The sequence below is a fragment of the Arvicola amphibius genome, chromosome 9 (genome assembly GCF_903992535.2).
Source record: "Arvicola amphibius chromosome 9, mArvAmp1.2, whole genome shotgun sequence".
Lineage (NCBI taxonomy): Eukaryota > Metazoa > Chordata > Mammalia > Rodentia > Cricetidae > Arvicola > Arvicola amphibius.
In genome coordinates, this window is record NC_052055.2 from 70,580,529 (window position 1) to 70,593,197 (window position 12,669).

Below are 12,669 nucleotides of genomic sequence, written 5' to 3' on the forward strand. Positions count from 1 at the left end.
CAAACCCAAATATTCATGTCCTCAGTCTAATTTACTGTAAGCAGCGACTCTGAGAATATGAAATTCTTAGAAAATATCACAGAGTTGTGTTCTTTTTGTTTTGTTTTGTTTTTGGTAGTTGGGTCTGTCCTTTAACTCAAAAGAAATTTCCTCTAAGAATCGTGGAGCAACTCGCATAGAAAAATGGTACTGCTTATTAAAGACGCACGGCTGGGGATGGTGCAGTGGGTAAGGCGGTACTAGTTATTAAAGATGCAGGGATGGGGGATGGGGGACGGTTCAGTGGGTAAAGGCACAAGCTTGAGGACCTGAGTTCAGATCTCCAGCTCCCATTTATTTAAAAAAAAAAAAGGAGATGGTGGTGAGGGTGGGGTGGCTGTAACCCCAGCACTAGGGAGGTAGAGACAGGAAGGTGGATTCCTGGAGCTCACTCCAGAGCTACAGATGCAGAGAGAAATTCTGTTTCGAAAATTAAAGTGAAGAGGGCCGGAGAGAGGGCTGACGAGGCAAGGACATGTCACACCAAGTCTGACGACCTAAGTTTGATCCCCAGCACCCACAAAGTGAAAGCAGAAGACCTACTCCACAAGTTGTCCTCTGACCTCCACACACAGGTACACACAGACACAAATAAATAGTTAAATAAGGTGGCAGAGCAACAGAGGGAGACCCATACCTAACACTGACCTCTGGCTTGCTCAAGTACACACCTGCTCATGCGCACACACCTGCTCACGTTTGCACACAACACCTGCTCAAGCGCACACACCTGCTCACGTGCACACAACACCTGCTCACGCGCGCACACCTGCTCACACACACCTGCTCTCTCTCTCTCTCTCTCTCTCTCTCACACACACACACACACACACACACACACACACACACACGGCACTCTAAAGAGCAATGCCAGGTAACTGCAGTCTGGCTGGTTTTAGTCCTTTTCCTTAAGGGGAGAAAAAAGTCTCAACAACACTTTAGTATCATCAGTTCCCATCCAGTATGAAAACCTAAAGCCACGGTTAGCCCACAAGATCCCTGAAGACTGTAGCCCTCTTCCCTGCTCAGCCACAGTTTTCTGAGTTCAGAAATAAGCTAGGGTCCACTGCCCTTGGGACAGAACAACCTCTTATGCAGCTTGGAGTCTAGAGCACCTGTCTGGATCCTTATTTTGTGTGTGTGTCAGTATCTGAAGTCAGTAAAAAATATCAAGAGCTTTCTTCCCAAAATGCCCACAGTGCCATAAAGCACCTACTTGGGACCACACATCATTATCCCTGTCACTGCCCAGACAAATCAAAACGTCCCAAAGTGACTTCTTCACAGTTGAGCATGCAAGGCCACACTACAAGGCCACACTGGGCTTTTGGGTCCCCTTCACCTCCCCAACACTACCTGCTGCCTGGGAACAGCAGCTTAATTAACCTTAAGCTTGACTAAGCATCAGCTCATGCAGCCAGCTGGCTGGAGCGGCAACTCCTCCGATGAGCTGAAATGATTCTGGATACCTGAAAGTACAGCTCCCTTTCCATTAACACATAACTAGGATTTTTAAAAAATATATCTACAACAGGGTTGGAGAGGTGGCTCAGCATTTAAGAACACCTACTTCTCTTCCAGACAGCCTGAGTTGGATCCCAGCACCCAAGAGGAGGCTCACCACTGCCTGTAACTCCAGCTCCAAGGAACCGGACACCTCTGGCCTCTGCAGGCACCTGAGCTCGCATGCATAGACCCATGCACAGACTCATGCACATAGACACAATTTAAAATAATTTTAAAAATAAATCTGGGAAATGAATGAATGAATGCATCTCCACAGTGGCTGGCCCTCCTGAGGATGGCCTGCATGTGACGGCATGGGTGCCAGGCTGCTCTGGAGCCTTTGTGGAATGTCAGCGTACAAGTCCATTTCTCCCCGAGAGGACAGAGTCCATGAAGCAACCTGGCTGTTGGCCCAGCAAGACACTGTCAAGAGCTCTGGGTCCTCACCTCGCAGAACACAGGTTAAAGCTGGAACCCAAAGGTCTAGCCTTTCGAAAACGTTAATAATAATAACCCATAAAAGCAGAAACAGCTGGAAATTGGTACCCTATCCCTTTTCCTTTTCCAGAGACACTTTGCCCCTGCCTTGAGCATCCAGCCACCTTAGAAGTCCTGTCACTTTACAAATGCCTACAAACTTGAACCAACTACTAAACGCAAGGCAACTTTGGCACTTCTTGCCCCAGCATCTTCACTGGGGCACCCTCCTCGCCACCCCCCCAAAAAATTTGTGTTCTTACGATCAACCTATCCATCAAGAAAGGAAAAGAAAATTCTAAATAAGCTTTATTTTCGTGCCCACACATTTATAAAAGCGCACAGAATATGACACCCTGTCCCCCCCCCCCATAATTTAAACTCTGAACTTGACAAAAACCACAGGCCGGAGCTAGTTAACAGAGTGCTTTCTGCACAGTTCACAGAGTGACTGTTTTCACAGCAAGCTCGTGTAAACGTTCTCTGGTATTAACACACGCCTGCCATGTGGCCGTCTGCTTACCAAACTGTGAAAAGACCACATTCACTCTGGAACCTGCGAAATTAATCTTCTCCATGCTTATAATGCATAAGGCAAAGGTTCTCTCTCTCTCTCTCTCTCTCTCTCTCTCTCTCTCTCTCTCTCTCTCTCTCTCTCTCTCTCTCTCTCTCTTTCTGCCAGGCTGGCTTCTAAACAATCTGTTGGCGAAAATAGACATGCCTAAAAGGGCGGGGCCCAAAGGGGTGTGTCACTCACTCCGAGTATCAATTCCTGTAAATCAAATCCTGACAATTGTCACAATATTTCAAAAAGAATGAATTAAAATTCTTGGGCCTTCAAACCTTTATTACCAGGAGAACATTCTCAGTTGAATGGGGAGGGGGGCACAGTGACTTGATTAATGGCCAAAGCAAGACAATAAAATAAATCCCATAAATGTTAAGAGGAGGAAAAAAGAAGCTGAATGACTGCTCTTGGCTCCCAGGTTAGACATGTAAATAACCCCACCCTGGAATAAACATACACAAGAAATTCTTATTTACTCTCCCAGCACATACACCAATCAGACTCACCAGGTTAAAGGTAACAGCTGATCTGTGTGGCTAATGCCGAGTTGGGAGCAGGCAACACTGACGTTTCTAACTAACTCAACTCTCAAGCTGCCAACCAGCAAACCCTCGATCCTGAAATCTGATGGTAGGAAAGGGGGAAAAAGGACTGTCTATCAGTAACATGGAGAAGGGGTTTTGTTTTTAACCCAGTTTTCCCTGCTAGAATCAAAACCTGTTTACATAACCAGGGAAGGCTTAACTGACTTTAGTTAACCCCAGTTTGGCTGCTTATGCCTTAACCTTCCTAACCAGTTCCTGGGCAGACGCGGCGATACTCAAATTATCCTGGCCAAGTTCAAGTCCCAGCACCAGCACCCATCGAAGAAAAAGTATCTGCAGGAACCAGTAGGCTGAGTGCCAAGAAAGCAAGCAAGGAAAGGCGAAGCCGGCTGCCTTAACTAGCTAAGTGCTGGATCTCCAGCATCGTGTCATAGTGGGCCACAGAGTACATTTCCACAGAGATCTCCCTGCACAAAAAGTACAAACGGTACAGAAGATTGACGGCAATTGGGACAACTTAAAACTCCTTTCTTAAAAAAATAGAGAAAGAGAGAGAGAGAGAGAGAGAGAGAGAGAGAGAGAGAGAGAGAGAGAGAGAGAAATCACCTCTATTGCCTGAGGTTTTTAAAAGACCAACAAACCTGCGTCTGAGATGCTCTTGGAGATGTCTTGGGCCATGCCTGGGCAGGTCATTCATAAGCATGACTTCCACACATCTCCCAAGACAGTCCAGGGCCTTCAAAGACCAAGCACTCACTACCAATACAACCATTCACTTGCCAAAGCAACATCTGTCTGGGGAAAGTTTGACAGCAAGCTGATTTTAACTGGCCAGTGGAAGGCATAGGAAGCCAAAGGCGTTTTCTTCTTTAACCCAAGGATGGCAGGCACACATGCTCCAGGCCAGCGCTGCCCAGAGGCTGCCTGTCTCCGTTAGTGAAGCTGTGGTTTGGTGTGTAATTTCTGCTTCTTCACCAGCAGTAACTTCCCAGACTCCCAAACTGAAGTTGGGGAAGGAGGGGGCAAGTTTACCTCCTCACCCACTTCTCCCACCTGGGTGGTCACACTTACTTCTGGGGACTACCCAGCCCCCACAGAGCCCGCAGACTCACATATACACACACATGCATCGTGTCAAAAACCCCAAAAGACACATCCCTAGGGTCCTGTGGTTTCTTGGCTGGAAGAATGAAGGCTTTATAATATATCAACCTTCAATTTCAAACCCACCACCGTCACCCTTTAAGCTGGGGTTCGCCAGTTACACCGCCCACCTCACCCCTCCCCCTTTTCTGGGATGCTGTAGCCGGGAGAGAGAACCGGGAAGAAGGCAAGCAGGGAAAAGGCCCTGCTAACGTATTGAAAGTAAAGAGGCCGCAGGAGACTTGTCTTTCTCTGTCCCCCCCGCAGGCTTCCCTCCGCACCCCACCCCCATCTTCTTACCGATCATCCCCCCCCCCAACTAAATTTTTTAAATGAAACTTAATAAGCTTCTCGCCTACCTTGGCTGTTTCGGCAACAAGTGCCTGGGCGATCCGACAAGACGACCAATCTCCACTTGGGGGGTGAGGTGGGGGGCGAGCCGAGCTGATGGAGTAATTTCAGTATTAATTTATGTCAGCCGCCTTCTCGCAGCTACTCATTTACAGTACTGCCCTCAGCCTGTAAACAAATATCGCTCCGCCAAGAAACATACTCCCCAGATGCAAGCCCCTCTCCCCAAGCAGGGACCTGGCCCCTCGCCCCTCCTTCTCACAGCACGCCCCCCTCCCCCCGAGTCCCGGGTGGGAAGCTCAGGGTTTTCCAAACCACCAACTCACCACCTCCAGCCACCACCCCAGCAAGAAACTTACTCGGTCCGGTCTACGCCTCAACCCTCCCTCCAGGAAATCTCCTCTCCATATGCATTCAGCCTCCCCGCAGGAAATCTGCTCCCCCCTCCCCCCTTCTATATACATGCACCCCCCCTTCTCCTCCCCAAGCGCCCTCCCCAGCCAGAAACTTACTAGCTAGCAGCAAGCGTGCAGGCGCTCTCGTTCTTGGAAACTTACTCCCAGATATAGCATCCACCAGCACCCCTCTTTTCCCCCCGCCCCCAGGCCCTGCTCCCTTCCCTGCCCTCCAACTCCAAACTCTCCGCATCCAGCCCCTCTCTCCCTCCCTGGTGGAAATTTGCAGCGCCCGGCTGCGCGCGTGCATCCACCCTCCTCCCCTCCAGGAAACTTACTCCCCATCTGCATGCACCGCCTCTCAGCCATCGCTTAGAGGGAAGGGGGTGTGCTGGGGAGACAGAAATACATATGTATCTCTCGCCCCTCCCCCGGCCGCAGCCCACTCAGGGCCGAGCAGCGCTAACCTGGCCTTACCTTTTTGCATGGCTCCCTCCCCGAGCCCTCTGGATCCGTTCCCCAGCACCCCAACCCACCCCCTTTCACCCATTACCCACCCCTAGCAACCGTTCCTAAGCTCCTCTCGGCCTTTTTTTTTTTAAATCCAGGATGCAAATTCCTCCCCTGTCAGCAAATCGACTGTCAAATTATTTTCTTGCAAAAGGAGAGAGGCGGGGTAGAGTGGGGGGGTCAAAAAAAGGGGGGCAGACAGGCGGGTAAAAGGAGGGAGAGGGACAGAGGAGGGGAGAGATATCCCTCCGCAGAGCTGGGGCTGGCGGCGGGCGGGGAAGCAGGAAGTAAGGTGTCCAGCGCGGCGGGTTCTCCGCCGCGGCCCCCGCCCGCCGCCCCTGTCCCCCGGGGCGCCGCGCTCCGGCAGGCGCGGACCGCCGGGTGCATTGTTTGCAGCCTTGCCCGGGCCGGTGCCCGGTCGACTTTTTTTTTCCGCGCTCTGCGTTGTGTATGCGTGAGCTTGCACCTTTTGTAAGCTGGCGAGTCTCTGGACGCAGAGGATGGGACCACGAGCCGGGGACCTGTCAGTCCCCGGAGTGCAGCAGAGTCTCAGATCCCGGGAGGGGGGTGGGGGAATCGAGGCCCCCTTGGGGTGGGAGGGGTGAGAGAGCAGCTTGTTGGCCGGGAAGCTGCCGCCTTCCCACCCCGGACCGGTTGCAGGATTGCTTCCTGCGTCGCAGTCGCGGTTATTGTAAAAGGCGCGTTGCAAATCTAACAACTCGGGTTGGGAGATTTTTGTTGTTTATTTAAGGATTTGTAAAGATGCCAAGGTCCAGGCGGGCTGCCGGAAGGGGTCGTGCCTCGAACCCTCACCACCAAACGCATCCCGGTCTCTGTAGGGCCTGGGGTGCTCCCAGGAAGGAATCTGCGGGCTCTTGAGAAGCTCGCGCCTCCATCCTCTGCCCCATGGGGGCGGGGAGAGGTCTCCATCTCCGCCCGGCCTGGGAGGGATGTTGCCTAGGAGAGAGGCGGGCAGGAGGGAGGGAGGAGAGGAGGGGGCGCGGGTGCGGCCTGCGTCCGCCCCTCGCCGTGCGCCATGACTGTGGAACGTGGTGCCGAGGAGGAGGGCCCGCCGCCCGGGGCTGCTCCGCATTGGTTGCAGAAACCCGAGCCCTGGAGTCGCTCCCCCTCCTTGGGTTTGTCTCCTCCTCCTGCTCTACGGGGTGGTGGTGGGGGGGAAACCGCTGCACCCAAAGCGAGAGCAGCTGCGAGCAAGGGGGCAGGGCGCCGGCTGGCAGGCTAGCCAAGAGTTCGAACCCTTCTCTGGGGTAGCTGGCCTCGGAGACGAGAATGGACCCGAACAAGATCTCGTCCAGGGGCTGCAGATCAGACCAGGTGCCACGACTCTAGTCCAACATCCCGGCATCTCTAGCCATCTCCCTGGTTCTTTTCTGGTCTGATGAAACGTGCACCAAAGTTGGTTCAACTAAACCAGCCACCTCGCTCGGAGATCTGGACATCGGTGTCTGAGGATCCCCAAAACAACGAGTGGTTCTTTCTTTCTTTCTTTCTTTCTTTCTTTCTTTCTTTCTTTCTTTCTCTTTCCTTCCTTCCTTCCTTCCTTCCTTCCCTCCCTCCCTCCTTCCCTCCTTCCTTCCTTCCTTCCTTCCTTCCTTCCTTCCTTCCTTCCTTCCTTCCTTCTTCCTTCCTTCCTTTTCCCACGAGGAAAAGTTACACTATTCTTTCCCTCCGCAATATGGATCGTTATACCCCTTTCTCCCCAAATCTGGCGCGAGATAAGTCACTGTCCTCCATCCACGCCACCCCCACTCGGGCTCTGGGTGTGGACAGGGCGGGAGACAGAGTATATGGGAGCTTAAAGCATGAGGTCATGGGTTGAAGACGCTGCTGCCAAAAGCAGCGGAGGTGGTGTGTATGCGCGTATGCGTGTGCGCGCGCGCGTGCGTGTGTGGGTGTGTTTGGAGGGGTAACGGTTCTCTGTCTTCAGCAATGGAAAGCCCTCTGTCTAATTCTTCAAATTCTAAAACACCTGGACCAGAGAGGTCCCCTGAGAGAATCAGAAAGGGGCTCGGGTCTTTTTAGCTCAGTGAACCTCTGGCTCATGCCCCCTCCTTTCGACTGAGCAAATAAATCCTGGGAAAAGAGAACAGGGTGGTAGGAAGTGCTCACCCTTACTTTCTCAATCCCCTCCCTCCCTCCGGCCCCTGAGTCCCACACCCCAGGTTACTGCCCTTTAAACCCTGCAAGTCCCTCCCGGGTGCCCTCAGAATAAAGCAGGTTCCCCACGAAGGGGGGGGGGGTTCGCCTCTGCAGTCCCTCTTCCTTGTGCATAAGCATTGCCACTGTTCTATTCCTGAGTAGGGGCTTCCTAAGCATTGGTCTACCTGATTTTTCGAGACCTTGTTGGACATTCAACGTACCAGTCCACTGACCCTATCTCCAAGAAGCCTTTCAGAAGTCACACCTTCATCTCTAGCTCCCCTGGGATGACAGGTCTTTCTCTAGACCTTCTGGCAGCCTGGCTGACACAGAACTGGCCCTAAGGGAGGCCCTTCGCCATACTTGAGAGCCACCACTGTCCCAGGTCTGATGTCCCCTAAGGGACTTGGATCAAACCTTTTTGAACTCTTGGTTTCCTCAAGAGACCCTGAGAAAGCAGTGCCCTGCCCTACCTACCAACCTGAGCTCCCTCACCTCCAAAGCCCAGCATACATACCCATACACCACCGCGGGAGGAAAGGTCTCTAAAACAAAAGCTCCTCCCTGGGGCAGATAAGAAACCCAAACAGATAAGGATTCTGGCTCAGAGTAAGTTAGCTGGCCCCAGGTCTCATATAGACATTTACTATGCAGGTTTGCAGGGGCTCCTAGACCACAGGCTGCAGAAGGCTGGGGATTTGTTTCTTGCTACCACACAGCCACCTTCTCAAACCATGCTTAAAGAGCCCACGGGATTCACCGGGAGCAGAGAGGCAGTGTTGCTAAATAGTTAGCCCAGCAGACTTTGAGCAACCTCTCTCTGGAATGGTGGCCCCTACAATAAATTGACATGGTGTGGCTTAAACGGGTTAATATTTACAAGCCTTAAAACACTGTGACAAGTTCTTGTTTGTTTTTTAATGGAGTCCGGTCTCACACCACACATACACACACACACACACACACACACACACACTAGAAAATTATGTTCCCAGAATCTGAAATTATTTAAGCAAAGTTATCTTTGCCTTAAATGATTGGAACACAATAAAGATATACATACTAGAAAGACCATATTAGTCAATGAAATCAATTTTTTTTTTTTTTTTGGTTTTTTCGAGACAGGGTTTCTCTGTAGCTTTGGAGCCTGTCCTGGAACTAGCTCTTGTAGACCAGGCTGGTCTCGAACTCACAGAGATCCGCCTGCCTCTGCCTCCCGAGTGCTGGGATTAAAGGCGTGCGCCACCGCCGCCCGGCTAATGAAACCAAATTTTTAAAAACACTTTTTATCTATTTTATGTGTGCCTGGTTGGAATATGGAGGTCAGAGGACAACTTGCTGGCAATTGGTTCTCATCTTCCCCCAAGTGGGGTCCAGGGATCAAACTCACATCTTCAGGCTTGGCAGAAGGCACCTTTACTCGCTGGCTGTGATCAATGAAACAGACTCTTAAAGGACACCCACAGAGTAAGTTGCTTGATCCCTAAAAGGGCTATAGAATTTTAGCCTATTTTGGCACAGGACTATAATTAAGTTCAGCCTATATTTTACTATATAATTGATCTGTGGTTAATTGGTTGTTTGCTTGGTTGGTTGTAGTGCGGAGGCGGGCAGGCCTGCTTTTCGTCCCACCTGGCTACTGCACGGCTAGCTTTACACCCAAAATAACAACACACAAATTGTATTCATTTAAACACTGCTTGGCCCATTAGCTCTAGCCTCTTACTGGCTAATTCTCACATCTTGATTAACCCATTTCTAATAATGTGTGTGCACCACGAGGTGGTGGCTTACTGGGAAAGTTTCAGCATGTCTGACCTGGTAGCTGGCTTCATGGCGACTGTCTCAGAGAGGAGAGGCATGGCGACTGACTAACTTCCCTTCTTCCCAGCATTCTGTTCTGTCTACTCCACCTATCTAAATCCTGCCCTATCAAAAAGCCAAGGCAGTTTCTTTATTAACCAATGAGAGTCCTCCATCATTTCCCCTTTTTCTGTTTAAACAAAAAAGAAAGGCTTTAATTTTAACATAGTAAAATTTCATATAACAAAACAGTTATCAAGCAAGAATTACAGTTACAAAATTTATATCTATTTTATCTTTTATTATATCTAAGGAAAACCATAACTATCTATCTATTCTTCAACTCCATCAAAGACTCCAGAAGGATATAATATTACCTAAGTAAACAAGAAACAAGCAACTTCCAAACTCTAGAAATGACAGAGACATCTCACTGCCTGTACAGTCACCCAAAGTTCCTCTGTACCGTTGGGGCATCCATCTTCGGCCTACAGGCCCATAGTTTCCAGCAGACATTTCCATGAAGCAGGAAATTTCAAAGGCAGTTCAGTCAGTATCTGCTGTGTCCTGCAGAATGTCTCGCAGACTCCTTCATGAATCAGGAACCCCGAAAGATCATCTCACCTTTAGGCAAGTTCAGCAGTCCTCTCTCTGGGGGTTCTCTGTGCCCAGTTTATGCAACAGTCCAGGCAAGAGCAGTTTCTTGCCCAAATGGCTAACCAACTCCATAAGGAGCCTCTTTGATGCCCATCTTCCTCTTGAAGTAGATTGGTGCTGCCAGGAGCAGATGTGTCTCATTGTCATGAAAAGCCCTAAGGTATTAAAACATTTAAATGCCATATTCTGTAGTCATTGAAAGATATGAAGAATGCCTATCACAATACCTTAATCAATATCAGAAATATATATATAAAACAAAATTGACCTTAAATTTAAATCACTAAAGCAAAATCCATATCAATGCAAATTATTCATATCTATATCATATCCCCCTTTAAATGTAAAAGAACACTTATAAACAATATTTGGGAATATGGGCACAGTTATTTCTCTCCAAACTGCTTCATGCTGAATGAGGGTGCTGTTAATCAGATCTTTCATGGTGTAACATGTGTGCTAGATTCATCTCAGTTGGCAGTTGAGCAAAGTAATTTCTTGAGGGTGTTCACAGCAACCTTTCAGGAGGGCGTGGTCTATCATACCATATTGGGATAGAAGCAATCCACAGGGTGTCATCCTCTGTGAAAACAAAAGAAGGACTTTTCCAAAGCATCATAACCTTATATCCAAATTTTGAAGTCAAGGTATTTTCAAAATATCTATGTTGGATTAGTTCAGCAGCATTTATAAACAAATATCTTTTAGCAGCTGTTGCTCCTTCCTCAGCATTCAAACAATTCAAAGAGAGCATAATAGCATATAGTATCAAGATTCTCTGTGTATTTTCCATCTTTGTTCGGCTTTATTTTAACCTCTATTTCATTTTTTTACTTTTATTTTTTGAGACAGATTCTCTGTATATCTTTGTCCTGGAATAACTCTGTAGACCAGGCTGTTCTTGAACTCAGAGAGATCCCTCTGTCTCTGCCTCCCAGGCATTGGGATTAAAGGTGTGCCCTGACACACCTTGAAGTCACAGAGGTCAATCTACCTCTGCTTCCCAAGTGTTGGGATTAAAGGTGTGTACTACCACACCCAACTACTCTCTTTCTTTTTTTTTGTTTTTTACTTTAAGAACTTTAACTTTTAGCTTGCATATATTTTTAACACACTGTAAATCATTTAGAGGTTTTCTTTGTTTTTGAATCTCTCTTTACTGTATCTCTCTCTCTTTTTCTGACCACATGAATCTTTAAGGAGAGGGTTTAAAGCCATGGCTTTGATGACTGGATCCAGCCCATTCCTTAGCTTTCCAGCCTCATGGCGGAGGTACCAGCTGTAGGCATTTTCTTTTTTTTTTGGTTTTTCGAGACAGGGTTTCCCTGTAGTTTCTAGAGCCTGTCCTGGAGCTAGCTCTTTTAGACCAGGCTGGCCTCGAACTCAGAGATCCACCTGCCTCTGCCTCCCGAGTGCTGGGATTAAAGGCGTGTGCCACCACCGCCCGGAAGCTGTAGGCATTTTTATTGCTACAACTCTATGGCGTTTCAAGGTCCCTGCCAGCAAACAAGCTTGAACACACTCAGTCAGACTGCCTGCCTAAAAGAGTCAGAGTTTGTTCTGGCAGGATGGCCCAGAAAGCTGGCATTTTAAAATGGCACAGCTTTTTTTCCTGCTATGGCTGAAAACCGAAAAACATGCGTTCAGCTTTTCATCAACACCATTTAAGTGTTGCAGGACCTCTTAAAAGAGCTGCAGGTTTTTGCAGCTAAAGCTGAGTCAGCAAGCCTCTCTTAGATGAGAACACTTGCTTGCCTCTAGCTAGCAAGTAGATCAGACCCAAGAAATTGCTGCTACCAAGAAAACATGCTTTACTCTATTCTTTCCCAAGCTTTCTCAGGCTTTCTGTGGATTCAGTTATTCATGTCTGGGCGCCATTCTGTAGTGATGTGACGAGCAGGCCTGCTTTTCATCCCACCCGGCTTCCACACAGCTAGCTTTACACCCAAAATAACAACACACAAATTGTATTCATTTAAACACTGCTTGGCCCATTAGCTCTAGCCTCTTACTGGCTAATTCTCACATCTTGATTAACCCATTTCTAATAATGTGTGTAGCACCACGAGGTGGTGGCTTACCGGGAAAATTTCAGCATGTCTGACCTGGTGGCTGGCTTCATGGTGACTGTCTCAGAGAGGAGAGGCATGGCGACCGACTAACTTCCCTTCTTCCCAGCATTCTGTTCTGTCTACTCCACCTATCTAAATCCTGCCCTACCAAAAAGCCAAGGCAGTTTCTTTATTAACCAATGAGAGTCCTCCATCAGTTGGTGACACAATCTCACTATGTAACCCTGGTTAGCCTGAAACTCTCTATGTAACCTAGACTGGCCTGGGACTCACAGAGATCAACCTGCCTTGCCTCCCAAGTGCTGGGTTTAAAGGTGTGTGCCACCATACTCTGATATGAATTTTTAAAACGAGAATCAAAGGGCTGGAGAGATGGCTCATGGGTCAAGATTATGGCTGCTCTTCCAGAGGACCCAGGTTCAATTCCCAGCACCCATGTGGTG

The 12,669-nt window shown here is 48.9% G+C and overlaps 1 long non-coding RNA gene across 1 annotated transcript in view; it reads right to left on the reverse strand.

Moving 5' to 3' along the window:
• Positions 1-5,219, reverse strand: part of LOC119822171 — a 180,083-nt gene extending 174,864 nt beyond the window's left edge. The window contains exons 1-2 of the long non-coding RNA XR_005286739.1: positions 5,142-5,219; positions 4,638-4,722 (exon numbers count right to left, since the gene is read on the reverse strand). This is a non-coding gene — a long non-coding RNA (uncharacterized LOC119822171). The remainder of the gene's footprint in view (positions 1-4,637; positions 4,723-5,141) is intronic.
• Positions 5,220-12,669: the final 7,450 nt, after the last annotated feature.